General features: G+C 46.3%; 1 long non-coding RNA gene across 1 annotated transcript; it reads right to left on the bottom strand.

Annotated features, from left to right (window-relative positions):
* Window positions 1-274: 274 nt before the first annotated feature.
* LOC125167165 (uncharacterized) lies at window positions 275-26,854 on the bottom strand. The gene is made up of 4 exons (XR_007152670.1): window positions 26,642-26,854; window positions 11,418-11,531; window positions 10,411-10,542; window positions 275-555 (listed from the first exon to the last, which is right to left on the bottom strand). It is a non-coding gene; the product is annotated as an uncharacterized LOC125167165 (long non-coding RNA).
* Window positions 26,855-27,130: the final 276 nt, after the last annotated feature.

Here is a 27,130-nt window from a genome sequence, read left to right as displayed (position 1 = left end):
CAGGTGTCACCTCATTAGCATAACTCAGCTGTGGTTGGATGGGGCTTATTATAAATAACAAAAGACTCTCCTGCCACCCCCATCACTCAGGGAATTTACAAAGCTTTTTAGGAGCTCTATCCCAGGAACTGGGGATGAAGACCAAGTATAAATTTCTGGTTATGCTGTAGCCTGGTGCAGGTGTGCAAGAGCGTGTGGCTCCAGGGGTCCCAAACAGACCAGGTTCGGCCACTCTTCTGCTGACAAAATCCAAAGGCAGAGAGACAAGCAGTGGTGAAACAAGAAAGGAATTTATTTCAGCAAGGCCAGCACCGGGAAGACTGTGGACTAGAGTCTCAAAGACTGTCTCCAAAGTGCCGAAAACACTTCCAGGTTTATATGAGGAAAATGTGGGGCAAAGGTCGGTGGGAATGTGCAGGCGGGCAGTAAAGGTCAGGACGGCCATTGTCTTGGGGTCAGTCATGCAGGGTCTTGCTGGTTCGGTGCGGTACTTAACTGCTGGAGGGGGTAGTTTAGTTTCCTATCAAGGGATGCCTTGCCCACGGGGTCTTTTGCCTGAGTTAAAAGATAAGCCACAAAGAAGAACTTAATCAATTAGAAAGTACAGACTGAGGTCAAAATGGAGTTAGTTGAAGTCCTCTTTCAATATTACAAATATCACAGCTGTTAACTACTAAGTGCACTGTGCCTCACAGAAAATTTCTCTGCACAAACTCAGACTTTGTGGCTGGGAAATGTCCTGGATTGGGGAGAATCTACCCACAGATGGTAATACATAGCTAATATTTATTGAGCATTTATTCTATGCTGACCACGGTGACGGGCACTTTACATTCATTACCTCATTAAATCTTCACAACCCTAGGAGAGTAAATACTAGTATTATCTGCAATTTACAGATAGGAAAACTGAACCTCAGAGAGAGGTCATCAAGAAATAACTTATTTGAGATTATGCTGGAAATGCGAGGATATGTCACTATTAAATAATCCGTTCATATAAAGCACCATTTGAACGGGTCTAACGAGAAAAACATGTGATTTCACCCTAAATGATAAATAAAGCTTCCGACGAAATCCAAAAAGTGGTGCAACCATCGTGGAAAACACCGTGGCAATTCCTGAAAAGGCTAAAGATAAGATCCAGTAATTCCACTCTTCGTATAGACTCAAGAAATCAAAACACCCAGGGGTGCCTGCGTGGCTCAGTGGGTTAAGTGTCCGACTTCAGCTCAGGTCATGTTCACACGGCTCATGAGTGTGAGCCCTGCGTCAGGCTGGGAACCTGGAACCTGGAGCCTGGAGCCTGCTTCAGATTCTGTCTCCCTCTCTCTCTGCCCCTCCCCAGCTCATGTTCTGTCTCTCTCTCTCTCTCCTTCAAAAATAAATAAACATTAAAAGAAAATTAAAAAAAAAGAAATCAAAACATACATCCACACAAAAACTTGAACAAAGATGTTCATAGAAGCATTATTCATAACAGCCAAAATGTCAAAACAATCTAAATGTCCACCAACAGATGACTGGGTAAGCAAACTGGGAGATCACCATGTAGCAGACTATTATTTGTATATAAAAAGGAATGAAGTTCTGAGACACAGTACAACATGGATGAACCTTGAACGCGTTATGCCAAGTGAAAGAAGCTGGTCAAAAAAGACCACATATTGTATGATTCCATTTATATGAAATACCCAAAATAGACAAATTCATATGGACAGAAAGTGGATCAGTGGTTGTCTGGGGCCGGAACAGGCATGAAGCCTGCCGCAGAATGAGAAATGACTGCTAATGAGTATAGGGTTTCTTTCTGGGATGCTAAAAATACTCTAAAATTAGATTGTGGTGATGGGTTTGTACGACTCTGATTGTACTGAAAACCACTGAACCGTGTGAACTTTAAATAGGTGAATTTTATGGCATTTGAAAGCTATCACAATAAAACATTTAAAAGGAGAAGAAGGGCGCCCGGCTGGCTCAGTGGGAAGAGCATGTGACTCAATGTCCAGGTCTTGAGTTCGAACCACACATTGGGCGGAGAGATTACTTTTAAAAAGAGAGAAAGAGAGATAGAAGAAAAAGGAAGAAAAGACAAAGAAGCAATCCAGCTCCCCTACTGAAAAGACCAAATGAAGAGGCCCCATGGAGAGAAGAGGACCTAGAACTACATGTGGAAGGAGAGGCCTTCCCAGTATCCAAATCAAGCCTTTTTTTTTTTTTTAAGTTGTATTTATTTATTTTGAGAGAGAGAGAGCAGGGGTGGGGCAGAGAGAGGGAGAGAGAGAATCCTAAGCAGGGTCTGCACTACCAGTGTGGAGCCCGACTGGGGGCTCAGAACTCACTAACGGTGAGATCACGACCTGAGCTGAAATCAAGAGTCCAACGCTTAACTGACTGAGCCACTCAGGCACCCCCAAATCAAGCCTTTTTAAACAACTCCAGCCCCAGCCGCCCAGCACTGCAACCATACAGGAGGACCCAAGCAAAAATAGCAAAACTGCCCAGCTGAGTCAAATCTACACACGGAACTGTGGAAGCTAATAAAACAAATCTTATTTTAAGCCACTAAATTTCAGGGTGGTTTGTTATCCATCCATAGATAACCGAAACAGCCACTTGGGAAAAGGTGTCACGGACTCCAAATGGGGCAGAGATCCGAATGCCAAACCTGAAACACGAGTACTAGAAGAAAACACGGGCACTACCTTCTACAACCTGTGTGTGGGGAAAATCTTTCTAATTATGTCTCCAAATGAAGATGCAATAAAAGATTGATACATTTAATTACTTAAAAAAATTTAAGGTTTCGCAGGGCAAACAAATCAACAAAATCAAAAATCAAATGACACATTTATAGAACAGATTTACATCACAATCGCACAGATAAGGGATCAAAATCTCTAATATATCAATGGTTTTTTCAATTGAGGGAAAAGGATCAAAAATCCTCCAGAAGAATGGGCAAAATTAACAACAGTAAAAAGATACAAAACTGATCCTGAAACAGGAACAAATGTTCAACCTCATTCATAATAAGGGAAAGGCAAATTAAAACCATACTAAGATAGCATTTCTCCCCCATCAGATGGGCAAAAATTCAAAATCCTGACAATAGTTTCTGCTGATGAAACAGGCACTTATCTATTGCCAATGAGAATGAAAAATGGTACAATTGAGGGGCATCTGGATGGCTCAGTCAGTTAAGTGTCCAACTTTGGCTCAGGTCATGATCTCACAGTTTGTGAGACTGATCCCTCCATCAGACTAGGCTCTCTGCTGTTAGCATGGAGCCCACTTGGGATCCTCTGTCCCCGTCTCTGCCCCTCCCACACTCGTTCTCTCTCTCTCAAAATAGGTAAATAAACTTAAAAAAAAAAAAAGATACAACTCCTATGCAGAGGAATTTGGCAATATGTAACAAACCAGGATACAGTCACTCTTTGACAAAATCGTCCCACTCCTAGGAATTTACCCTGAAGGTACACGTCCAACAGTTTAAAAACTATTCATGTACTAGGTTGTTCATGCAACATTATTGGTAATTTCAAAAAATATACATATATTAATACCTTAAATACCCAGACATGTAAGATTGGTTACATAAACGATGACATCTGGAGTACTATAGAGTACTATTTAAAAAAAATGTGGTAAACTCTACGACCTGATTTCCAGAATATAGTAAATGAAAAATGCAAAGTGCAAAAACAATTGTAAATAATATACTTCTGCACAGAAGACCAAAGGGAATAAGAAAACATAAGTGTTAAATTCTGAAAAGCGAAAAAAACCACACACACACACACACACACACACACACACACACATACATCAAAGGCAAATCGGAAAACCATGAAGTGGAATACCTACAAGGGGTGGGGGATACCGGGTAAAGGGGGGGGGGGGGGTGAGGACGCCTCTCTGTGTATACCTTTGTGGACAGTTTTTATTCTTGCGAAGTAGGTTAATGTGCTACATATTTAAACAAATGAATTAAATAAAGGACAGGAGGAAGGAACACAAGCAAGGGCAAATAAACCCAGACGCACCTGTTACCCTCTCTCTCGGTTCCAAACCACCCTTTTCTACTCTGCCTCTGATGCTGGAGCCGAGGCTCTGCAAAGCACATTTCCGCCGCGCCTGCTGCGTCTGGGAGCCGGTGGCAGGCCGGAGCGGGGGCTGCGGGGCTGGAGGAGGGAGAAAGGGCCCGGTCCTTCCCGCTTGCCCCGGGCCGCTGCCCTTCCAGGGGCGCCTCGCCCCGGCCGCCGGTCACCCTGCTCACAGCAGCAGCCAGATGCAGCTCACGGTTTTCCCAAAGGTCTCATTACAGCACTGCAGACTCACCGGCACGGACCGGAAGTACCCCTCTCGGAGCTCTGGTTTCCAGCCCGAAGGGCCCCTTCCTCTGCACCCACGGAAACCACCCCTCAGGGAGCACCTTTTCCTCAGAGGGGGTCTGAGACTCCACAGCTCCCTTCTGAGTTTCTAAGTTTTAAAAATTCAAACTACTTCCTTTTGTCCTCTCAACCCTAAGCGATTATCTCAGAAGAATGAAATTTTGAGTGGATTTTTTTTTTTTTTGCTTTTCTACCGTTTCTAAATATCTAAGCAATGAACATGCGCTACCTTTATAACAAGAGAAAGAACGATGCCCTATATTTGCGTGCCCCTCTTATTTGATGACACTTCATTGTGCCCTAGTACAAATACAGAGGCCATGGGTGTAACTGATGGCTGATGGTACTGAGCTCACCTGGGTGACGGCCAAGTTCTGCCCCTCCTCCACTGAGAACAGGCCTATTGAATTCAGATACCCTCCCTTCCCTCCTTTCCCCAACAAAAGATTATTTGAAGACTTTCCTTGTTCTCCAAGCAAATGATATCAGCCCAGAAAAACATTTCTCTCAGAAGCTTTTCCAGAAGGTTACAACAAAGCCAAGTCTCCCAAAGTAGTGCGAGTCAAGGAGCCGGTAGACACGCCGGGGTCCACAGGGGCATCAGAATGGTTGTGCCCTGGGCCCCTCCGCCTTCTAGCTCCTTCAGCGCAGGCTAAGGACAGGGGGACAGAAAAGCCCTTCTGCCAGTGGGACTCACAGCCGTCTGCCCCCACCTCCCACTTCCCCTTAAAACAAAACAAAACAAAACAAATAAATAAAAACACAAAATCCGATCCTCAGAATCCAGACCAGGAACTCTGGAGACATTGCATATTCTGGCAAGCAGCCTGATGGCTAATAGATAACAGGTTATCCAGGAAATAATTAGAAGCCGGAGCCCACACAGATCAGTTGCAAACACTGACCTCTGTCATTCAGGATATGGCCCTAAAAGTAAAGAACTCTTTCTTCTTTCACTTCCACGGGGTGGGAAAACGTCAGGGCTCTCTCCCTTCTTTTAAACCTGACAAATTAACAAGTGCGGGATCCTAGATAGGCACTTAAGCCTGGTGAGGAGCAGACACCAGGGTGTCTCCTCTCCCTGAGCCCCCCAGGGTGGGTGAGGAGGGACCAGTCCATAGGGCGCCTGCCTCAAGGTAGGAGGCCAGAGCCGGGTTTCTTTTTCACCATTACTTGACTGTGTCTTCACTCTTCTCACCCTCCTCACCCACATTTCTGCCCCTGCCCTGCTCCTTCCAAAGTCCACGCCCGGCTGCCTGGGGCGATCATTCCAGCCCGCTGTCTCTTCCCGGATTCAGCACATTGCATTCCCTGCTCCCTTCCCCCAGACACTATGCTTGTTTCTTTGTGAGGAGGGAGCTAGATTCAGAAATAAAAGCTTTGTTTATGTTTAAGGAATCCATGTGGGTTCACGGCTATAGATTATACTTTTGTGTTACATCATTGTTGCTTTTAATAATGGTTTCCAAAATTGCTTCCTCTTCAAACCTTCTTTATCATTTTCTCCAGCAAGATGTATAGAACTTGAAAGTAAACAGGAATACAATGACAGATTGAGGCTTTCTCACTTTCTCTTAAGTAGATGGAAACAGTTAATAATTCTCTTCTTATATATCATGTCAAATCAGCCCTTTTTCTTCCTGTCTCTGGATGGGGCTCGTGTTTTTCTCTCAAAAAAACCCATAGTAACAACAGTAGCTACCATGTTTTGAGCACTGGCCTGTGCCGGCTGTGCTAAGCTCTTATTGTGCATTGTCTAGTTAACCATTTCCACAGTCTTGTTTATTATCCCCATTTTACAGGTGAGAAAACAGAGGCCTGGAGAAATTAAATAACTTGTCCAAGGTTACTTCCAAAAAGAAAGTAAAGTAGAAACAGTAAGGATTCTGAGACTCGAATTCCTGTCAGATTCCAGTTTCATCCTCTGCCACCCACATCATAGTAACTCCTTCAGGGAAGCGGCAATGAGAGTCCTGGGTCCTGGGAGGTGGGATAAAGGTGATGGTGAGATCTGTAGAGGACAGAGTTGGGAGCCTGTGGCCAATATGACAGCTTTGAAAATCGCCCATCAGGCTCAGAGTTTGCCTGGGGCTCCACAAGTGCCCTCTCATTTGAACCTCAGCACCACCCCATGACTCGGACGTAAGTTTTTTTTCACCAACCCCCCCCCCCCCCCCACATTACACGTAAGATTTAAACTGAGGGTTGGGGGGGGGGCGCCTGGGTGGCTCAGTCAGTTGAGCGTCTGACTTCAGCTCAGGTCATGATCTCGCGGTCTGTGAGTTTGAGCCCCGCGTCCGGCTCTGTGCTGACAGCTCAGAGCCTGGAGCCTGCTTCAGATTCTGTGTCTCCCTCTCTCTCTGCCCCTCCCCCACTCATTCTCTCTCTCTCTCTCTCTCTCTCTCTCTCTCTCTCTCTCTGTCAAAAATAAATAAAACATGAAAAAAATTTTTTTTAAATAAATAAATAAACTGAGGGTCAGGGAAGTGATTTGGTCAAGGTCACTCAGCTGGTAAGTGGGGTGGGATGTGGCTTTGATTTCAGGCTTCCAATCTCTGATCTCCATTCATCTTCCTAGACCCTCTGTCTCTCAGCAACACTTGAGTTAGGCCCACCTCTCATGCACTGGAGAGCCTGCTCTGTCAGTGTTCAATAGTTTAAAAAGCACAGTGAGGAGACACGAGTGTGGTTTCTAGAACCAGATTACCAGAGTCGCAATCCCGGCTCTGTTGCTTGCAAGTTATGTGGCCTTGCACTATTCACTGTGTCTCAGTGTCCTCATCTATAAAATAAGAGAAAATAACAGCATCCACTTCTACAATTGCTATGAATGAAGTGTGTGAAGAGAGCTTAGTATCATGAAGGAAGCTATTAATACCTGCAAGTTATTATGACCACTTAACAATTTCCACCCAGTAGCTAGATTTACCGAGAAGCTACTATTTCAGTTAGTATGATTTACATTTTCCTGCCAAAGATAAGCCCTCCGGGCTTTTCTGCCTTAGCTTGAGTCACTCCCCTGAAAGCAGACTCGGGCAAAGATTCAGGTTGCACGTAGTTGAGGTGGTGATCCCAGAATGCTCTGTGAGAGAAGGAGGAAGGTGAAGCAGGAAAGGGAGGCAAGGGTAGTGAGCTGGCTACCACTGGCAAGAGGGGGGCTAGATGCCGCAGGGACCCTCTGAGAAGTTGGAACACATCTCAGAATGGCCCCTGGGGGCCCTCACACCCCCATGGGGTAAGTGTTGCTCCTGGAGCATTCATCCCTGCCAACCTCAGAGGCAGGCATGCTCCAGAGGCCAGAGAACACCTGCAGGCAGCAAGAAGCAGGAAGCTGTGGGTCACCGGGGAACAGGTGGCAGGTGACCCTGGGGTAAGCCAAGGGCATATAGGTGGGGCTCTGCCTGCCAGCTACACAGTAATCTCCCAATGTTGCTAATGTGTACTCTAGGTGTATTTTTTCCCCTCAGAAACACTTGCCAAATAGCCCCATTGTTTGCTCTGTATCTAGTTTTAATGAGCAAAATTTCCTCTTTGAACTGGAAGTGCCTGCTTAGAACTGTCTTGAGAAATTCTAGCTAATCAAGGCCCCCTTAAAGTATCCATAATCACGATAGCCCCCTGCATGTCCGTGCATCGTGCCTTCTGGTTTACCAAATTACAAAATTCTTTTTGCATATATGATCTCATGTAATCCTCGGGGTAAGCCGGTGAAGTAGAGGACAGTCCTCTGGTGCAGTCCCAGAGTGCTCCCCCCTTTTACAAGAGGTTAGAAACAGTTCCGTGATTTCTGTTGGGAGAGGATTCCGAGGGCCTGAGGGAAGTTTTGCAGTATCTCTGCTCTACCTGAACAGTCCCTAACGGACCAAAAAAGACCCATCCCAGCCATTCTACTCAAGTTTGGAAACTTTAAGAATATTGATGCTTCTAGAATAATTACTCAGTTACTTTGTTCATTTTTCTTAATGTACACATGTAACAAGATACCGCAATAGAAATTTCTGCCAAGACCTAAAGACAACAGAGATTACCTTCCAAAATGGGGTGCCAGACCACCATGCAGGCTTTGGAAGGCAGGCAGGGAAAACCAGTTTTGTGACTGTTGTACCCCTCGATCATGGGGATAAGAGTTTGGAGGTGAGAGAAGAGGGTTTTTGAACAAAGTTTTTGATGTGCTGTGAGTCCCATTCTTACCCACGAATGAAAGAAGGGAGTATAGGGCCCTTGTCACAAGCTTAGAGAAAGGGGATCCAACATGTCCCCTGAGAGGTTTAGGAGACACAGTGCACAGGTATCCAATATTCCACTTAGAAAATCTGAGGGACGAGTGACCGGCTGACTATGGCTTTGACTGTGGAGTTAAGGGAAGGCCAGTGACAGCTTGCACTCTCCAAATTTGTTACAACAGCGTGAGTATCTGGCTAGGTATCGGCCTCACCCAAAATAGGGTTGGCAGTGAAGGGGATCAGAACATCCCACCCCAAAATATGTCTCTGTAACCTAAGGGTTATTTTGACCTGAAGGCAATGAAGAAATGACACACACTGGAGGAACTGTTTGCCCTCTCTCTTTGTAAAAGAGAGACACGCCTTTCCCCTGTGCTGTGCCCCTTCCCCTCTTCCCATACTTGCCCGAGGCACTGACTTGAATCTAGGCTAAAACAACTCTTATCTTCCATTAGTTTCCCCTGTACATTACCTTCCATGATTTACCACCCCTAGAAGCCCAAACCCCTTAACTTGTCTTGTCACTTCATGATTTATCACTTTTTGTTAAAATGGTATATAAGCCCCCAGGCTTTGGGGGATTTTTTCACTCCTTTTTGTGAGAGCCTCCCCCACCCCCCCACCCCCAGGCCAAACACAGACCTTCTCTCCTGTTAATCTATCTTTTGTCATTTTAATTTGCAGGTTCCAGTCACTGAATATAAGAGGGTAGAGGAAAAGTCCCCCCTCTTACTCCCCCCCCCCCACGTTACTCCCCACAGCAGTGAAAGATTATCTTAGCTCTAAGAGGGCTGCAGGGGGGACAAATAGATCTTCTCAGAGAGAAGCCTGAGGTATCACCACATTCACAGAGGCTGAAGAAGAAGTAAGCGAGTGGCTGGAATAGAGTATTTGTCCTATGAAACAAACTTTAGGAAAAAGATCCTCAGTAATTGGGAGTAAAGATCATCCAAAAGAGTCTGTGAGAGTCAGCTTAAAAACACCTGCCAAGTCCAAAGAGAGCAGATGATATAAATCACTATGCCAAGACCAATCAAGCAAGAACTCCCCCACTCCTCTTACCTCCTCTCAATTCCAGAACTCCAGCCCTGAAAGAGTCAGGACTCATAGTTAGTAAGTATACTTAGCCCCTTTTCTCTCCATCTTTCAATAATCCTGAGCTGGGACAGGAAAGGGAGCTTCAATTTTAAGGCAAGAATATTTCAACTATTAAATTTATACTATACATTTTGAAGTGACTAGAGGAATCTTGGGTATTACTAAGTGTGACTAGAAAGTCATGGGGCTCGCCCTAAATTTTATCTGGTGCAGGGGAAGAGCTCATTCCCCTGAATGGATGAGAATGGACAGTGGGAGACCGAAACAAATTTGCTTTGATTACACTCCATGAGTCATGTTTTCAATGTTGGGCGATTTCCTAGTGCCCAAGGAAAGAGTGGGTGGTTGTTTGTGAGTTGGACTCTGGTTCAGAACCCCAGAAAACATCACTGGAGAGGTGACACCAACCACATAAATAGGCCAGTGCCCACAGTCGCCATGGGGCTATGATCAAGAAGTGCCATTGGTCCCCATCCGATTTAGAAACCCATCCTGACCAGAGATTATAAATGGTGAGAGCCACCACTGCTCCCGTTGCTGCACGACCACGGTCCAAAAATCCGCTATATGTGCCCCCAGAGACCACCCAAGGATGAATCTATTAAGAGTTTGAATCTCTTGGGATGAACAGATTGGATGATGCCTGTGACTATTACAACAAACAAAATGTTTTCGGAGACCTTTAGAACTTACCGTCTCTCAGATCCAAACCTGCCCTTCCGGGCTCAGCCTTGTGCAGTTCAGACTCTGCAAACCACACTGCGGGCTTCCCTGCGGGCTCCCTGTTAGCTCTTGGATGGGAAGCACCAGAGGGAGACAGCAAAGCTGGAGAAGAAAGAAAGAATGTGTTCCTTCCTCTCTGCATCCCGTGGGGTGCCTGTTCCTTGGTGGTCACTCTGATGTCACCTCTCCACCCCAGCACTGGCAGTTCCCAGCACTTTGCACACAGTGTGGTTTTTCCAACGCTTACCTCACGAGCTTCATTACACTTGCCTCTCCCCGGAGACCCCAGGTCCCCACGGGCCCCTCTCCAGCTCAGAGGTGCCAGCCCAGCCAGCCGTGCCTTCTCCTCAAAGTCTGGGTTTCAGGTTGCTAAGTTTTTAATAATTCCCACCTGCCCTCACACCTAGCCCCTCAGACAGCGGCTGCTTTCTGCAGTTCCTACCTCCGTGACACCCTAGTGTCCTGGTTTTGACTTTCAGTTGCCAAGTTAATAACTTCGCTCCTACTGAACAACTGTTATACTACCTTCTCTGTTCAAATACCTGACAACGTTTCCCTCTCCTGGCCGGTCCCTGACTGGTATGCCTCTTGCCAAAAAAGTGAGAAGGGGAGTCTCTCAGGGGCCTCACTGGGGTAAAGAATCAGTGGGGCTTCAGGGCACCTGGCTGGCTTAGTCAGTAGACCGGAGCATGTGACTCCGAATCTCAAGGTTCTGAGTTCAAGCACCACATTGGGTGTGGAGCCTACTTAAAAAAAAAAAAACAAAAAAACACACAAAACAGTGGGGCTTCTAGGAGGGAAAGCTGCAGTTTTTTAGAGTAGTTTTTTAGTTTTAGCATTAGTTTTTGAACCGTTTTTGAACCATGGAGCTCTCTGAGAGACAGATGAAAACAATGGGCTTTCTCTCTAGGAACTGTAAATATCTATCAGCACACCCCCCACCTTCAACCCTCGAATACAGTTTTACACCCACTTACAGGGGTTGGTGGACCCCAAAGCCCAGATTAATCATTCCTGTGGTAGAATGCTGGCCAGGGTGGGTCTTCTTCTTGGAGGAAATCTGGTTGGCTCTCGGAGGCTGTTGTCTAAGCCTAAGAAAAGTCGAACAAAAGGACTGTCAGTACTGGGTTGCCAAGGAGCTGTCCTAGATTTTCAAACTCCCTGAATTTGAGATAAATTTCCTGACTGTGGACCTGCCAACCGTCCTGGATTCCTAGTTGCTCTGGCATCTGAAGCCTTAAAAATGTACCTTTTTCAGCAACAACTATTTTACTCATGGGGACCAAGCCAACAAGAATGAGGTCTTCTGAGGCAGAACCCTGTTTGGGGGGCTCTCCTGCCTAGGGGCCCCTGGTTGACAAGCCAGCTGACCTGGCCAGGTCCCCAGTCCTCTGCCCTTCAGCACCTGCCTAGAGTGTAGCCCTCCTGGAAAGAAAGGCACGTCGCCATCTGCTGGCAGGCCCTATTATCGCATGCCAATGTACCAGGAAGCAATCCAGGGTGCCCCGTTTGTAAGCAAGTGGAAGAACTCTTTTATTGTTAGTTATCCGGGTGTGTTTGTTGAAGGATTATGCTCTATCCCATTAGAGTGGAGAACACAGTTTGGGAGAAGTTACTACCTCTAGACCTCAATTTTTCCATCTCTAAGGCAAGGCCATTCTCTAAATGCAGAGGGGTCCACGGCTGATTTTCCTTTCTCCATTAAACTGCACCAGAGAGTGGAAGAGAATTCTTCCTCACATCACTTACAGTCAGATAGCCACCATCTATCTCTGCAAAGCTACCTGACATATAGTTGCTTTATTAGCTGAATGTTGATCTTTTCAGTTACTTAGACATTGCTCAAGATACAGATGGATTTTTTTTCTCTGTTAATTAAAAAAAGAAAGTTTATTCATTCAATCTGCAAAATTATTCATTCACCGAACAATTTTTACTGAATGCCTACTGTGTGCCAGGCACTTTTGAGGCACTAGGGATATCACAATAAACAAAACAAACAAACAAAAAATCCTCATACAGCTTCTCATCTAGTGGAGACAGACAGACAACAAACAAAATATGTAAGTGGATGCATGCCAAGAGGATTTTTTTTTTTAGCTGTTGCTCTTTCTTTATTTTTACTATCATTTTTACTTATTTATTTATTTGCTTTTTCAGACAGGCGAAATTATAGCATGTCTGTCTGCTGATGGGAATGATCCAGTAAAGGGGGGCGGGGGGATACTGACACAGGAGAGAGGAGAGAGAATCGGTGAATTGTCCTTGAGGAGGTGAGATGGAATGGGACCTAGTGGACAAGTGTGAGAATCTACTTAGGTGCTGGGGACACAGCAGAGAAGAAAACAGGCAACATCCCTGCCTTTCTAGAGATTTCATTCTAATTAGGGCAATGAACAATTTAAAAAAAAAAATGGATCTATGGTACCCATGGTTTGGGATAAAGGCCATGACTGAAAGACAGCAGTCCTAGAAGTTCTCTTTGAGAAGTGACACTTAAGCTGAGTCCTGAAGTGTGACACATGTCCATGTGAAGAGCCTGAGGGAAGAGGATTCTAAGCAGAAAGCACGGCAAATGCGAGACCTGGAGGAGGAAGAACTTGGCCCATTTGTACAGTCGCAGGAGGTGAAGCCGCAGGAGGGTAGTTACCGAGAAGAGCGAAGCATGAGATGAGGTTACAGAGGTTGGTCACTGATGGCTTTTTTTTTAACAGCCAACAAGTTTTATGAAAAAATTTATGGATAACTCAAGGCAAAGAAGGACAGCTAACATTGTAAAATGACAAAATCAGAATTAAGGCACATTTCAATAGATGGCATGTAACAAATCTCCATGTCAAATCTTACGTTTAGGTTCAAAAAATCAATTGCAAGAAACAGTAAAAGGAAGATCATACATGAACAGTTCTTATGAAAAGGGTTTTCGGCTTGCAAAGAGCAGAGTCTAGGACAGAGGCCTAAGTGCAAATTCCTTCCTGGGAATGTGATCAAAGGAGCAAAGGAGAGGAGGTGAGGCGGAGTGAAGAAGGAAGAAGAAAAGAACCAGTACAGAACTATGTTATGGAGGTGGCCATGTCTACAGGCATCTGTGTGTACAATCCCAGGAGGTCATGGCATTGCTGTCTGAAAGGTGTCTCAGCACCAACCCAGGGGGGAGGAAAGAAGACAGCAGCTCTCCATTGTCCTCACACCACCGGGCAAAAGTTCTTTGCATGGTTGTCTACCTTGCCCGTGTGTGAGTGACAAATGGGCTTCCAGGGGGGCCCCACCCATAACGACACTCAGAGGCCCAAAGGCAGAAAGCAAGGGGTACAAAAAGTGCACCTGAGGTGGGTCAGGGTCAACTGCACCTGTGCGAACTGGCTGGCACCCCACAGAACTGGATACAGATGGAATAAGGGACAGGAGAGACCTAAACCTTGGAAGTGTCTCATGGGAGGTGTCTCATGCACATACATTGGTAAAGGAGGACGATTTCCCTTCCTTCGGCATTTTACCTCGGTCTTTTTAGGTTTTTTGTGGAGACACATGTATATAACTGAATCTCACTGGCAGTGCTTTCATGAAATTTGGGCCCTAAAGGCAAAGAGGTCCCCCAGAATGCTGTCCCAGAAGCCATAATAATCCCTTCTTTAATACTTGGCTAAGTCACAAAGCAAGGCAGTCTTTATTAAATATTATCTAAGACTCCTGAGTCTTCATAAAATGTTAACTTATATAAACTATTTACTTCCGCTCCACCCAGGGCTACCATTGTGGGGGGAGGGGGCAGTGTGTTATGTTGAGGAAACCATTTATTCCATTCATCCCAGGCCAACCAAAGGCCTCAAGATTAATATTTTGACTCATCTCCGAGTGAGGTTCTATGTACAGTCTCAGGGCCACACTGACAACAGCATTGAGGAAGATGCTGGTCTTCCTACAGCTAAAACATGTATCCCCACTACCAAGTCAGACTGCCTGCAGTACATTATAAGTTGATATTTTTCAAAACTCCTATAATTATCTTGTGAATAACTCAGTGCCTTGGGCATTAAATTATACCAACGTATTAAATGCAGAGTTTCCGGGGCGCCTAGGTGGCGCAGTCGGTTAAGCGTCCGACTTCAGCCAGGTCACGATCTCGCGGTCCGTGAGTTCGAGCCCCGCGTCGGGCTCTGGGCTGATGGCTCAGAGCCTGGAGCCTGTTTCCGATTCTGTGTCTCCCTCTCTCTCTCTGCCCCTCCCCCATTCATGCTCTGTCTCTCTCTGTCCCAAAAATAAATAAATGTTGAAAAAATAAATTAAAAAAAAATAAATAAATGCAGAGTTTCCCAAAAAATCATAATTTTTATGATTCTGTTTTGACATTCTTTTTAAAATATACCAGGAGCTTTTAAAAATGAAAGTAGCCCATGTATTTCTTGATTTCTGAGAGATCCTGCCTAATCCCTACCAACTTGCTGGAAGTACTGTTTATGGAAGTTCCATATCCCTCAACCCCCCCCCCCCCCCCCCCCCCCCCCCCCCCCCCCCGTTCTGAGGGCTTATTAGTCCTGCAACCTTTGGCTGCACGGGGGAAAGCAAAGGAGAATGAGCTAGAAGGTAAGTGAGGAACCCGTGCTCCTTTTCCCAGCTCTGAAGGTGTTTGTAAGCATCACCCGAGGCACTCTGGTATTGCTCTGGAGATTGGTTTATTTTTCATTTCACAGTGTTGGGAGTCCCTTTATATAATTGTTGCTGCGGGGAGCCAGCACTTCTAGATACGTCTCTGTTGGGTCCCCAAAGGATAGTCTTCTCGCAGTTTCTTCAACCTATTTATTCTCCCCGCCACTTTAAATTCAAAACTCAGGGCTGAGTTCTCTCCTCATTACATCCCTGCTGGCTCTCCAATGGTGCCTTTGGGGGAGGCCCTGTAAAAGTTCAGGGATCACTTATCTCTGCCCTGCAGGTGCTCAACTAGCTGGCTGCTGGCTGTGGTACGCCATTGTTCAACCCCTCAGTGAGCTCCTGGACCTTCCCTCCCTGCCCTTTAGGTTCTAGGTACATGCAATTCAAAGAGGCTAATGTGGGCTTGCAGAAACACCCAGGACTGGGGTGGGGAGTGTCCAGAACCTCGTGGTAGTCTGAATACTGCCTACCTTTAATAATACCTCCATCACTAATAAGAAGAAGAATGGCAGCGACCATCATTTACTGAATGTTTTCTAATCTCCAGGCTTTATGTTAAGTGTTTTACAAACATTATCCTTGTATAATCTTTACAACTGCTTTACCATGCAAATGGTAGTAGTATCCCCATTTTATAGACGAGGAGGCTCAGACTTGTAAATGTTATTTGCCCATGTGGATAGTCATTGGTGGAAGCCAGGCTGGAAGCCAAACATGGACTCCAGAGCTGTCACATTTAACTACTGTATATATTATTGCACAGTCCTTATGTACGTCTCTGCCCGATTAGCAGTGGATGCTACATTTGTAGAGGATGGATTTAATCATCCAACTGTCCTCTGCTCTTCTTGAACTGGGGAAGCCTAGTTCAAGTCTCACATTCCTTCTGAGATCCTCCCCAACTGTCCAGCCTTCACAGAGCACCTCTCTCCCTGAATTCCCCTAGCAAGGAGAATGTGTGCCACTGACTTGACATTTTATCACCCAAGGTCTCAGGTCATTATCTCATTCAAGTGGGAACATCTTTTCTCCCCAACAAGAATGCATATAACCACAGGCAAGGACACGTCTTACTTTTCAAGGCAAGAGAAGTACCTGTTGAGTAGGATTGAGTAACTCCTCTTCCTCCAGATCCTTCCTGTTGGCTCAATGGCAGGCCAGCAGCATGCCTTTGAGAGGGCCCTGCTCCAGACTTGAAGACTGGGGTGTTGGAATCTCAGTTATCTTGGCTGTCTGCCCCTCACCATATACCCCTCCTTCCTTGCCCCGTGTCAATATCCTCACTTTCTTGCCCTTTCTTACCTGGCAGTCATAAATCTGGCAGCTTCCCACTACCTTCCTGATGAGGCTAACTCTTTGCTGTCCAGAGAGGTCACGGCAGCCTATTCCCAGAGAACTCTTGGCCCTCCTCTAGGACACTCACCTGGGCAAGAAGTGGCCTCCCCAATGTGCTGCCCTAGGATGTCATTGTGCAGCATCTATTGTCCCCACCCCCTCAGTGTTTTCCCCGTAAACTGCCATCTCTGAGGAGGAATCAATCCACCCTGTAATCATTTTCTTGGAGGGCCTGGGGACTGATGGATGGGTCTAGTTGCTTTATTATTAGCCAGTGTAAGTTAAGTAAGTCCAATCAATAAACTTTATAGGTCTCCCCAGATTGCTCCAGAGGTGAGACCCAGTCGCTTTCACCTCAATAGATTTAGACCCCTGCCTAAATAAAAAGCAATACTCACCTGGAGAAGCAGTTTTATTTCCTTTTGAAAGAATCTCTTAGTGCCCTTGAGCCTGTCATGACTTAAATCAATAACCTTAACAGCTTCCAAGAAGAAATCAGTTGCCTTTGGAGTGTCTCCGTGCCACCGCCCTCTCTGCCTGACACACGACGATTTTAGACCCATGAACCGAACCAGGCAAAGTGGTGAGGACTAATACCACCGCCTGTCACATCCCTGGGCACCGGGCCCCCCTCCAGTGCTGGCAGTCCAGACCTTCCCCTCCTACCCTTCTCTCCCTCCCGTCCCAGACCTCTCTGTGCCTAAGATTCCTCGTAAACACATCCCTGCTCTGCATCCCTGGCCTCCAGGGCCCTGAGTGACTAGACTGGTCTGAGTGACCAGGAGCTGGTCTTCCTTGACATTTTGAGGGTGAATGTGGTAGTTCTTCCAGGTGGCACTTTTGCGCATTCACAAGAATATCTAGGAAGCAGAGTAAAATGGTGGTATTAGTAACAGGAGGAGGAGGAATAATACCTCGACAGTGAGAATTTCAGGACTTATGCGGGAGAAGAGGGCCCGATCTGGGCCAGTGACCTTGCCAATTATTCCTTGGAGAATGCCACCCTCTCTGCCCATTTAGGGCTGGCCACAATAGGGCTGATTTAAGGGTGATCCTCGCTGTCTTCACTCTGCCCCTTCATCAGGCTGGCCAGTCTCCACTTCCAAATTCTGCAAAGACAACCATGATGGAGCCAACAGTGACATGGTCTGGCTAAGGGCCAGGAGCCAGCAGGAGAGGAAAGTCACTTCTATCTCTCTGCCCAACGTCAGAGCATTGTGCCTATGAAAGCCCCATATCACCTATCTAGAACGGTGGCTAGAAAGCCCCTCACAATATTTTCATTCTCAAGTGGGAACAAGACCACCCTCCTTGGCCATGAGATCAAACTCGCAAATTCCAGGATTTCCATGGTTGCTCCAAATCTCATTCTGTGCTGCCAAGATGGACTCTCCAATCAGGCCAGTAAATATGGGATCAGGTTGTCTCAAAACCATTCCTATATTGGAAAAAGCTTTTGTCTTTTTAATTTTTTTAATTTAATTTTAAATTTAAATGGAAGGTGTTTAAATGGAAGTTCATTTATTTATTTTGAGAGGAAGAGCATGCTGGCAGTGGAAGGTCAGAGAGAGAGGGAGAGAGAGAGAATTCCAAGCAGGCTCATGCTGCCAGTGCAGAGCCTGATGCAGGGCTCAAACCCACAAACCATGAGATCCTGACCTGAACTGAAACCAAGAGTCAGATGCTCAACTGACTGAGCCACCCAGGTGCCCTTAAGTTTTATTGAAAGAGAGAGAGAGAGAGAGAGAGAGAGAGAGAATCTTAAGCAGGGTCTACATTCAGCATGAAGCCTGATGAAGGGCTTGATCACATGACCCTAGGATCATAAACTGAGCTAAAATCAAGTCATACACTCAACTGACTGAGCCACCCAAGCCCCCTGGAAAAGGTTTTAAATGAAATACTGGGATGGGAGGGAAACCCTCTCCCTATATATATCTATCCCAATAAAAATATATAAATGTTAAAATATAAAAAAAGAGGAAAAATAATGGATTTTTCTGTTTTAATTACATCAATACTTTTAAAAACTGGAACAAACATACCTACATATTGGTCTGTTGCAGTAACGAATAACAGTTTCTGTTTTCCAGGCTTAACCTCTACAAATTTGTTAATGACTTTGTCAAAACTCATCTTCACATAATTCATGTTCAATGGACAGTTCGTTGTTCAATAGACAGTCTTCACTCATGGTTAATTTTCATTTTGAAAAACTTCTTCTACATGAATCAACAAATATATAAATAGAAATCTTAAATATAACAATAGGTTTGTCAAAGATTCATTAAAAATCCCATGTCACAATTCACTTTAGAAGTTGCAATACTGTCCATGTATTTGTTTCTTGGGATCAATTTTAGATGCTTTCAAATGTCTTCGTAGTAAGAAAATTTCTGCTAAAATATCTCCACCAGAAAATTTACCATGCATTTTTATTACAGTTGGTAAACTTCTACGGTGTTTCTTCTGTAAAAATCAGGGAAAATGGTTGAGTAACAGTGAATATTGGCATTATTTGATATGTTGCTTGAGAACAAGCATCCAGCTCTTTGAATGCCTTGAAAACAAGGCATTTAACATTGCCCTTTTGATACAGGAGTACTGATGCATAGGGGCACTTGTACCCCAATGTTCATAGCAGCACTCTCAACAATAGCCAAATTATGGAAAGAGCCTAAATGTCCATCCACTGATGAATGGATAAAGAAATTGTGGTTTATATACACAATGGAATACTACTTGGCAATGAGAAAGAATGAAATATCGCCCTTTGTAGCAACGTGGATGGAACTGGAGAGTGTGATGCTAAGTGAAATAAGCCATACAGAGAAAGACAGATACCATGTGTTTTCACTCTTATGTGGATCCTGAGAAACTTATCAGAAACCCATGGGGGAGGGGAAGGAAAAAAAAAAAGAGGTTAGAGTGGAAGAGAGCCAAAGCATAAGAGACTCTTAAAAACTGAGAACAAACTGAGGGTTGATGGGGGGTGGGAGGGAGGGGAGGGTGGGTGATGGGTATTGAGGAGGGCACCTTTTGGGATGAGCACTGGGTGTTGTATGGAAACCAATTTGACAATAAACTTCATATATTGAAAAAAACAAAACAAAACACATTGCCCTTTTCGGGCGCCTGGCTGGCTCAGTCAGAAGAGTATGTGACTCCTGGTCTCAGGCTCGTGATTTCGAGCCCTATGTTGGGTGTGGAGATTACTTAAATAAATAAAACTGTTTGAAAATTAGAAATAAATAAACACTGCCCTTTGGAGTCCTTCTGGCATGGGCACATGGAATGACAAAATCCTACTAACTCTTAGTCTGTTTCTTCATGTTTGCAATCAGGCATTATCATTGTTTATTTTGAATTTATGGTTTAAACATAGGAATATGTGTTTCCACAGGGTTTGGAACTGAAGGGTTCCAAATCATTAGGTACTTATTCTGAAAACAAACACTTATGGGTGAATTCACTGGAGTCAGGGGTTAATTCTCAAATTAACTTCCATGTAGAATACAATGCTTGTTAATAGATAAGCTATTTGAATGTGTTCATTGAAGCTTACATATACATTAGTGAAACTCAACAGCAACCAGAGCGATTATGTAGAACTTAGACCGACAAAAGAATTTTTCAAGGAGGATATTTTTATCACTGACATTGTTCAGATTGGCCAGCACGTGTGAACAATAAAAAAAAAAAAAAAAAAAAAAAGACTGAATCTTAATTTTATGGTTGTTGGAGAATTTGCTGAATAATGCACCCCCGATAGCCTGCCTTCGGGATGGGTGACCCCACTGCCCTCACACCCCTGGTGTCCCACCTCTCACGCGAGGAGGGGGTGGAATTCAGCCCCTGGCAAGCCACGCTCTGAGTCTGGCCTTCTAAACCTTGCCAGGAAGCCTTGCTGACCAAACTCACAAAATGGAGGCCCGTATCCAGGTCACCGACCTATTTTGTTCGGCCTGTGATGTTAACAAGCAAAACAAAAAAAGCCATGACCCGCCAGTGTCATTTGGTGGGGTGTGTGCTTACAGTTCACCACTGTGGCCGCCACTCCTATTTTTCATGCTTTGTCTCATTTGCCCACCTCAGTCATCTGCCCGGCGTCTGTAGCCATCTGACTTTGCGGCTTTGTCTCTAGAGCCGTCCAGACAGGAACCTAAATGTTGTCCAGTCGGTTAGCCTGATGGCTCTGCTCTCTGCTCTGCCCTCACTGACCACAGCTCACCAGCCTCCCCCTAATGCCTCAACTCTAACGCTTCAGAAGCCCCTTTCCCTCTCGTTTAACCTGGTGTTTCTCTCCTCTCACCACCACCGCTCTGCTTCAGAAAGGAGGCCCTTAGGCAACCAGCCGCAGAGTCTCCTCCAGCAGGAGCCAGGCAACGGCCTCCCTTTGCCCGGAAGCTTTGGTCTTCAGCTTCGTCTTTGATGCTCAGGAGGCCAAGGGGAGTGGCGAGCATGTGCGTACCTGTCATCCGGGGTGCAGCAAGGGGCTGGCTCCCCTGGTTAGCAGGTGGCGAAACGGAGGGGAGAAACCATTTCCAAGCCCTGAACGCGCGCGCCGAGTCCCGCCCGCGGTTGGCTTCACTGAACGAACTTCATGCAAAACGCATTCTTGGCCAAGCGGTGCCACGCGGACACGAACAATTACTTTCAGCCGGGGGTGGTGGAGCCAGCTCGTGCCAACTCCTGAGATGCAGTTGCTAAGCACTCAGGAATTTTACCGGCGCGGTGTGTCTTAAAATCAGCCAAGGGAGAAGTATTTACACCAAGGACATTGGCAAGTGTTAGAAACAAGGGCTTTCTGAGGGGGGTTGACCAGCATACCACTGCCTTTGGCCCAGCCCAACATGCCCTGCCCACGGACAGTGACTAGAAATTCTAAGTTTTATTTGATTTCTTTTCGTCCCTTATGCTCTAAGAGAAGTTGTCTAGTGCAGGTAAGAGGTGGGTTCTGGAGCCACCCATCTGGGTTCAAGTCCACATCCTACCTGTGGGACCTGGAGCTTAATCTCCATGCCTCGTGTTCCCATCGCTAAAGTCAAGGTGGTCCTAGCACCTTCTCATGGGATTTTTGTGGGTTTATACAAGTCAATAAACATGAAGTACCTTGAGCAGGGCCTGCACCTAAAAAGTGCCCCACAAACATTAGTTGTTGTTCTAAGACTGAAATGTCCTGTAGTTCTCTTATTTTAGCTGTGTAGTTAAAAGATGCAAATATCTAGTAACCAATTTAAACCGTGCACTGCTCTGACTATAAATATCACTAATGTACCATCTTTTCGATTGGGTATCTATCAGGTTAACCCAAGTCCTCTTCCCCTCAAAAAGAGAGCAACGACACATGGTAAAAAGCCTATCAACACTGTTATCCCAAAATGTGGGTATTGGTTTTGCATCTCAACCCCAGAATTAGGAAAAGTCTCCTGTTGCTTTATTTTTTTTTTATAAATTCTTTTTTTTCCCCTCAAAGTTTATTTATTTATTCTGACAGAGAGAGAGAGAGCACGGAAGGGGCAGAGAGAGGGAAAGAGAGAATCCCAGCAGTCTCCACACTGTCAGCGCAGAGCCTGGTGCGGGGCTCGAACCCACGAAGCCATGAGAGCATGACCTGAGCCGATGTTGGACGCTTAACTGACGGAGCCCATTCAGGTGCCCCTATAAATTCTGCTTTAAAAAAAAAATCATTTTTAAGGTGCACTGTATTTTTCAAATGCTCACAGCCCTGAAATCAGAACAGATGTTAGAGTTGATGTGTGCATTGGATATGGCCGTGTGTTTCTTTTCCTGTCCCTAAAAGCAGTTATTAAATTGTTGGTGCATCTTACAACTGATGGTGCCTTAGAATCTGAGAAGGGTAATAATAATTGTCAAAGGCATAATCAGTTAAGGATGGGGATGCCAGCCTCCTTGTCTGATGCCGTGTCCCCAGGATCACAGTGTTTCCAGGGTGGGGCTCTCTTACTTGTGTGACTACCAAGGCCGCCCGTCCCTACCCTGAGGCCTAGTGTTGGTAGGGGTTGGCCCAGGTCCAGACATTTTTTTTTTTTAAGTGTGCAAAGTTGCTTCCTCATTCTTCAATTAGAAGCACAGTGCAGCCTTCCCCTGGGGCTGGGATCTGACCGCCAGCAAGGAAAGCACTAAAGCAATGTGAAAGCAAAGGTGGGGTAGGAACTGGGCTGCGGAATAAGAAGCAGACCCAGCTGTGCCCGGCATAGAACATACCCGCAGCACTGACATTCTGAGTCATCCCCTTCCTGGTTCCACATGGTTGGTCCACATGCCACACTTTCTCTATAATCTCAGTTTCCCCACCTGCTTTCTTGCCCCAACGGCTCGTGGAGTTTAAGAGGAGCAATCAATAAAAGGCTTGAAAGGACTATGAGAGAAATTCTGGCCGTGGAGACTCCGGGGTGGGGGTGGGGGGCCTCCCCAGCTGCCCCCTGAGCCCACGCTCTCCGCAGCCGGTGCCTCTGGGCCCCGGAACTGTCCCTGAGCTGGAGACTCTGAGCCATAGCCCCTGGGACTCCCCTGTGTGAGGCTGAGGCCAAGCTGCAGGGACCCCAGGGGAGCCCCAGCTAGAGCAGAAGCCACAGGAGTGACCCTTCATAGGAGCTAAGCTGCCATCCACACCCTGACCTCCTTTGTTCCTGTTTTGTCCCTACTCTGTCCTGTGTGCGGGAGCCCGTACAAGGCTGCGGCAGGAGGGGAGCACACAGTCTGGGCCTGGACCTCACCTGCCACTGCTGTGTCCAGAGCCCTGCGCAGATCCTTTTCCTCTTTGCAGGAGCCACGAGGTTGGGGGGCGGGGGGGGGGGGGACACAAACATGTCAGGCAAAGAAGCCTTGCAGGAAGACGGGGTGGGGGGGGCGGAGGGGGGCAGCTTCACCCAGCCACTGCCACTACCGTCCCTGTGGCATGAAGATGAGAGCCGCCACTCAGCATTCCTGCTATGGGCTCCACCCCCACATTCACACCGAAGCCACACTCCCTAGGCCTACACCCAGTCCACGCTGAGCACTGGGGAACCGGGGATGGACTAACGCAGGGCATTCCTGAGAGACCCAGGACTCCTCCCAAGCAGCTTTGGCTCAGGGCCTCCCCATGTATCTGCCCGAACATTTCTCGTACTACTAAGACTCTTCCCACTTGTGTAATAAAAAAATTAATCTAGCACAAAAGAGATCTGACGTTTACCCCTAACTCCTGGGAGATAATCTTCATTTGCCTGGGGGGGCATTGGGCTGGCCAAAAAACAGCAGTGTGACTCAGGGTGGGGGCTGGCCACACCAGGAAGAACAATATGGTTTAGGGTGCAGCTTTGGGTCACCCACAGACAGAGATCCCCTACATGGACAGTCAATCAACCATGCCTACATGACGGAGCCCCAATAAGCACTCTGAACACCAGGGCTTAGGTGAGCTTCCTGGGTTTACAACACTCCATGCATAGTCTCAGGTAGATTCCTGGAAAGTAACATGTCCTGACTCCATGGGGGAGGGGACAAGGAAAGCTCTGGGTCTGGTCCCTGGACTCCATCCTATGTGTTCCTTTCCTTGGCGGATTTTAATCTATAACCTTTCCCTATAAACTAGTCATGAGTCTAACAGCTTTCAGGGAGTTCCATGAGTCCTTCTAGCAAATCATGGAACCCTGAGAATGGTCTTGGAGACTCTGAACTTGCAGCTGGTGTCTGAAGTGAGGGCAGTCTTGTAGTCACTGTTCCCTCTAATCTGTACAATTGCCCTGAGTCTCCTCACTGCCTATTCTTCCCCTTCACTGGGGCCAGAACTGCACTGGGGTCCGAGCTCACCCCCTTCCTGGGCTCCCACCCTTTTATCCTTCATAGGCATTTCCCTCCAAAATCTCTTTTACGGCCGATCCCATCTTGGCATCTGCTTCTCAGTGAACCTGAATGAACACAGGTGGTCTGTGAGCCATCGGTAGACTCCTGGACCCCACCTCGCACCTGCTAAGGGACACTCTCAGAGGCGAGGCCTAGGGATCCACATTGTACATGAGGTGCCCACATGATTCAGGTGCACACCAAACTTGAAGGGCCACTGGCCTGGACGATGGGCAGTTTCTGAGCCACTGCTCAGGCTCAGATGAAAGGCCGCCACCAGTGGGAGGTGGGCATCCAAAGCACCACCAGGCTGCTGCCCTGGGTGGGACGCTAAGCTCCCAGCTGCAGGGTGGATGTGTCCCGTGATGGTCTCATGGGTGGCAGTGAGTGCAGTCATTGTAGGAGCTGGTCCCACGCATGAGACCAGGTGCTTCCTGCTGCCTGCACCCCCACCACCTTGTCGGAGACATCAGTCCATTATCCTCACACCCAACCTGGCTCTTTGAGAGCCCAAGCTTCAGAACATTTCCCTGCAGCATCTACTGCCATCTCCTTTTTCCACCAGGATGCTGGGATCCCTATTCCTCTCTAGGGTTTCTTGTCATCACAAAACTCATCATCACAAAAGCTCAATCATTCCAAAGCCTGACAAACAAGGGCCACTTCCTCTTTGCATTTCCTTGTATGTATTTCCACTTTTGACAACGCTTCCATTTATTCATTCATTTATCCAACAAATGCTATAGAATGCTTAGTACATAGCATATACACACTGGAGTCATTGTACCATAACCCCCAAATGGTATCAGCCTAGACACAATGGACTGAAGAATCACAGATCTTGAGACCACAAAGTTACTTGATGTTATGATAAGAATAATAAGGTGGTCAGACTAGTCAATTACAGAAATCATCTTAGAAATAAGCTGCCATGAAATACAACATGGGAATGTACTGCTCATGTGATTGAGGCACCTCCGAACCTTCCCCGGAACCTTGGTTGGTGCGAACGTGTGCTTCTGACCTTGATGACCACATCTCCAATCCCTTCATCCAGGACCTCATCCTGGGTGGCTGAGGACTAGATCTTAGACAAGCAGCTCTTAACATCTTTTGAATTAGGAATCTCTTTGAGAATTTGATGAAGGCTATGGACTCCTTTCTCCACAAACAGACTCCCCCTCCCCCCCCCCCCCCCCCAGATAGAGAGCGTGGGCGTGCACAAGCCCGGGAGGGGCAGAGGGGGAGAGAGAGAGAATTTTAAGGAGATTCCACACTCAGCACAGAGCCCAATATGGGGCTGGATCTCATGACTGTGAGATCATGACCTGAACCAAAATCAAGAGTAGGACCCTCAACCGACTGAGCCACCCAGGCACCCCCAGCCTTTTATATATGCAAAATTGTGTACACATTCCAAAGGGTTTCATCCTCCACTCACATATTTAGCTACAGTAATGTAGCTAAATATTTAGTACAGTAATGTAGCTAAATATCTAGTACAGTAACATAGCTAAATATTTAGTACAGTATTACTAATATTAGCAATTAAAAGAAAAACTATTTCTCTACTCACAACACTTCTGGCACCAAATATGGGGGGAGGGGTTTCCACATCAACCGATTCTCCAACTCTCCATGCGCCAACTGTTCTAATTCTGACACAAACTATGAGAGTTGGCACGGACCACACAAGCTAAGGGTTCAGAGCCATAAGACTGCTTCCACTTCGAACACCAATTGCAAGTCCCAGGCTGTGACTTACACTTCTTTTTTTTCTTTTTTAAGTTTATTTATTTTGAGAGAGAGAGTACGCACGTAAGTGAGCATGCATGTGAGCAGGGGAGGGGCAGAGAGAGAAAGAGAGAGAGAGAAAGAGAGAGAGAGAGAGAAACCCAAGCAGGCTCCACACTGTCAGTGCAGAGCCTGGTGTGGGGCTCAAACTCACAAACCACGACATCATGACCTGAGGCGAAATCCAGAGTCGGACGTTTAACTGACTGAGCCACCCAGGTATCCCATCGCTTACACTTCTTTTTTTTTTTAATTAAAAAAAAATTTTTTTTTAAGTTTATTTATTTTTGAGACAGACAGAGCATGAATGGCGGAGGGTCAGAGAGAGGGAGACACAGAATCTGAAACAGGCTCCAGGCTCTGAGCCATCAGCACAGACGCGGGGCTCGAACTCACGGACCGCGAGATCATGACCTGAGCTGAAGTTGGATGCTTAACCGACTGAGCCACCCAGGCGCCCCCATCACTTACACTTCTAACCAACTGCCTATACATCCAGGTTCCCATAGCCCCTTCCTCAGGCTTGATAATGTTATCAAGGCTTACAAAACTCAAAGAAACATCTACTTACATTTTTCTTATATTATTATAAATAATATTATAAAGGATACAAATGAATAGCCAGATGAAGAGGAACAGGGTGAGGTCCAGAAGGGTGCCAGGCACAGAAGCTTCTGTCCTTATGCAGTTGGGTGTGTCAGCTTCCTCGTATGTGGATGTGCTCACCAATCCAGAAGCTCTCTGAACCCCGAAGTTTAGGGACAGAGGCTTCATCACGTAGGCATGATTATTGACTATCGTTAACTCAATCTCCAGCCCCTCCCCTCCCTGGAGGATGAGAGGTGGAGCTGAAAGCTTCAGACTTATAATCATGACTTGGTCTTTCCGGTGATCAGTTCCTCTTCTTGAAGCTATCCAGGAGCCCACAGAAAATTGCCTCGTTAGAACAAAAGAGACTCCTATCAGGAAATTTCATGAGATTTTGGAGTTCTATGTCAGGAACTGGAAGCAGAGACCAAATATATTTTTTATCATGTCACAGTAATAAAAAAACTAGAAG

This window comes from Prionailurus viverrinus, chromosome B3 (genome assembly GCF_022837055.1).
Source record: "Prionailurus viverrinus isolate Anna chromosome B3, UM_Priviv_1.0, whole genome shotgun sequence".
Classification (NCBI taxonomy): Eukaryota; Metazoa; Chordata; class Mammalia; order Carnivora; family Felidae; genus Prionailurus; species Prionailurus viverrinus.
Note: the sequence above shows the minus strand (reverse complement) of the source record. Positions and strands in the feature narration are given on the sequence as shown.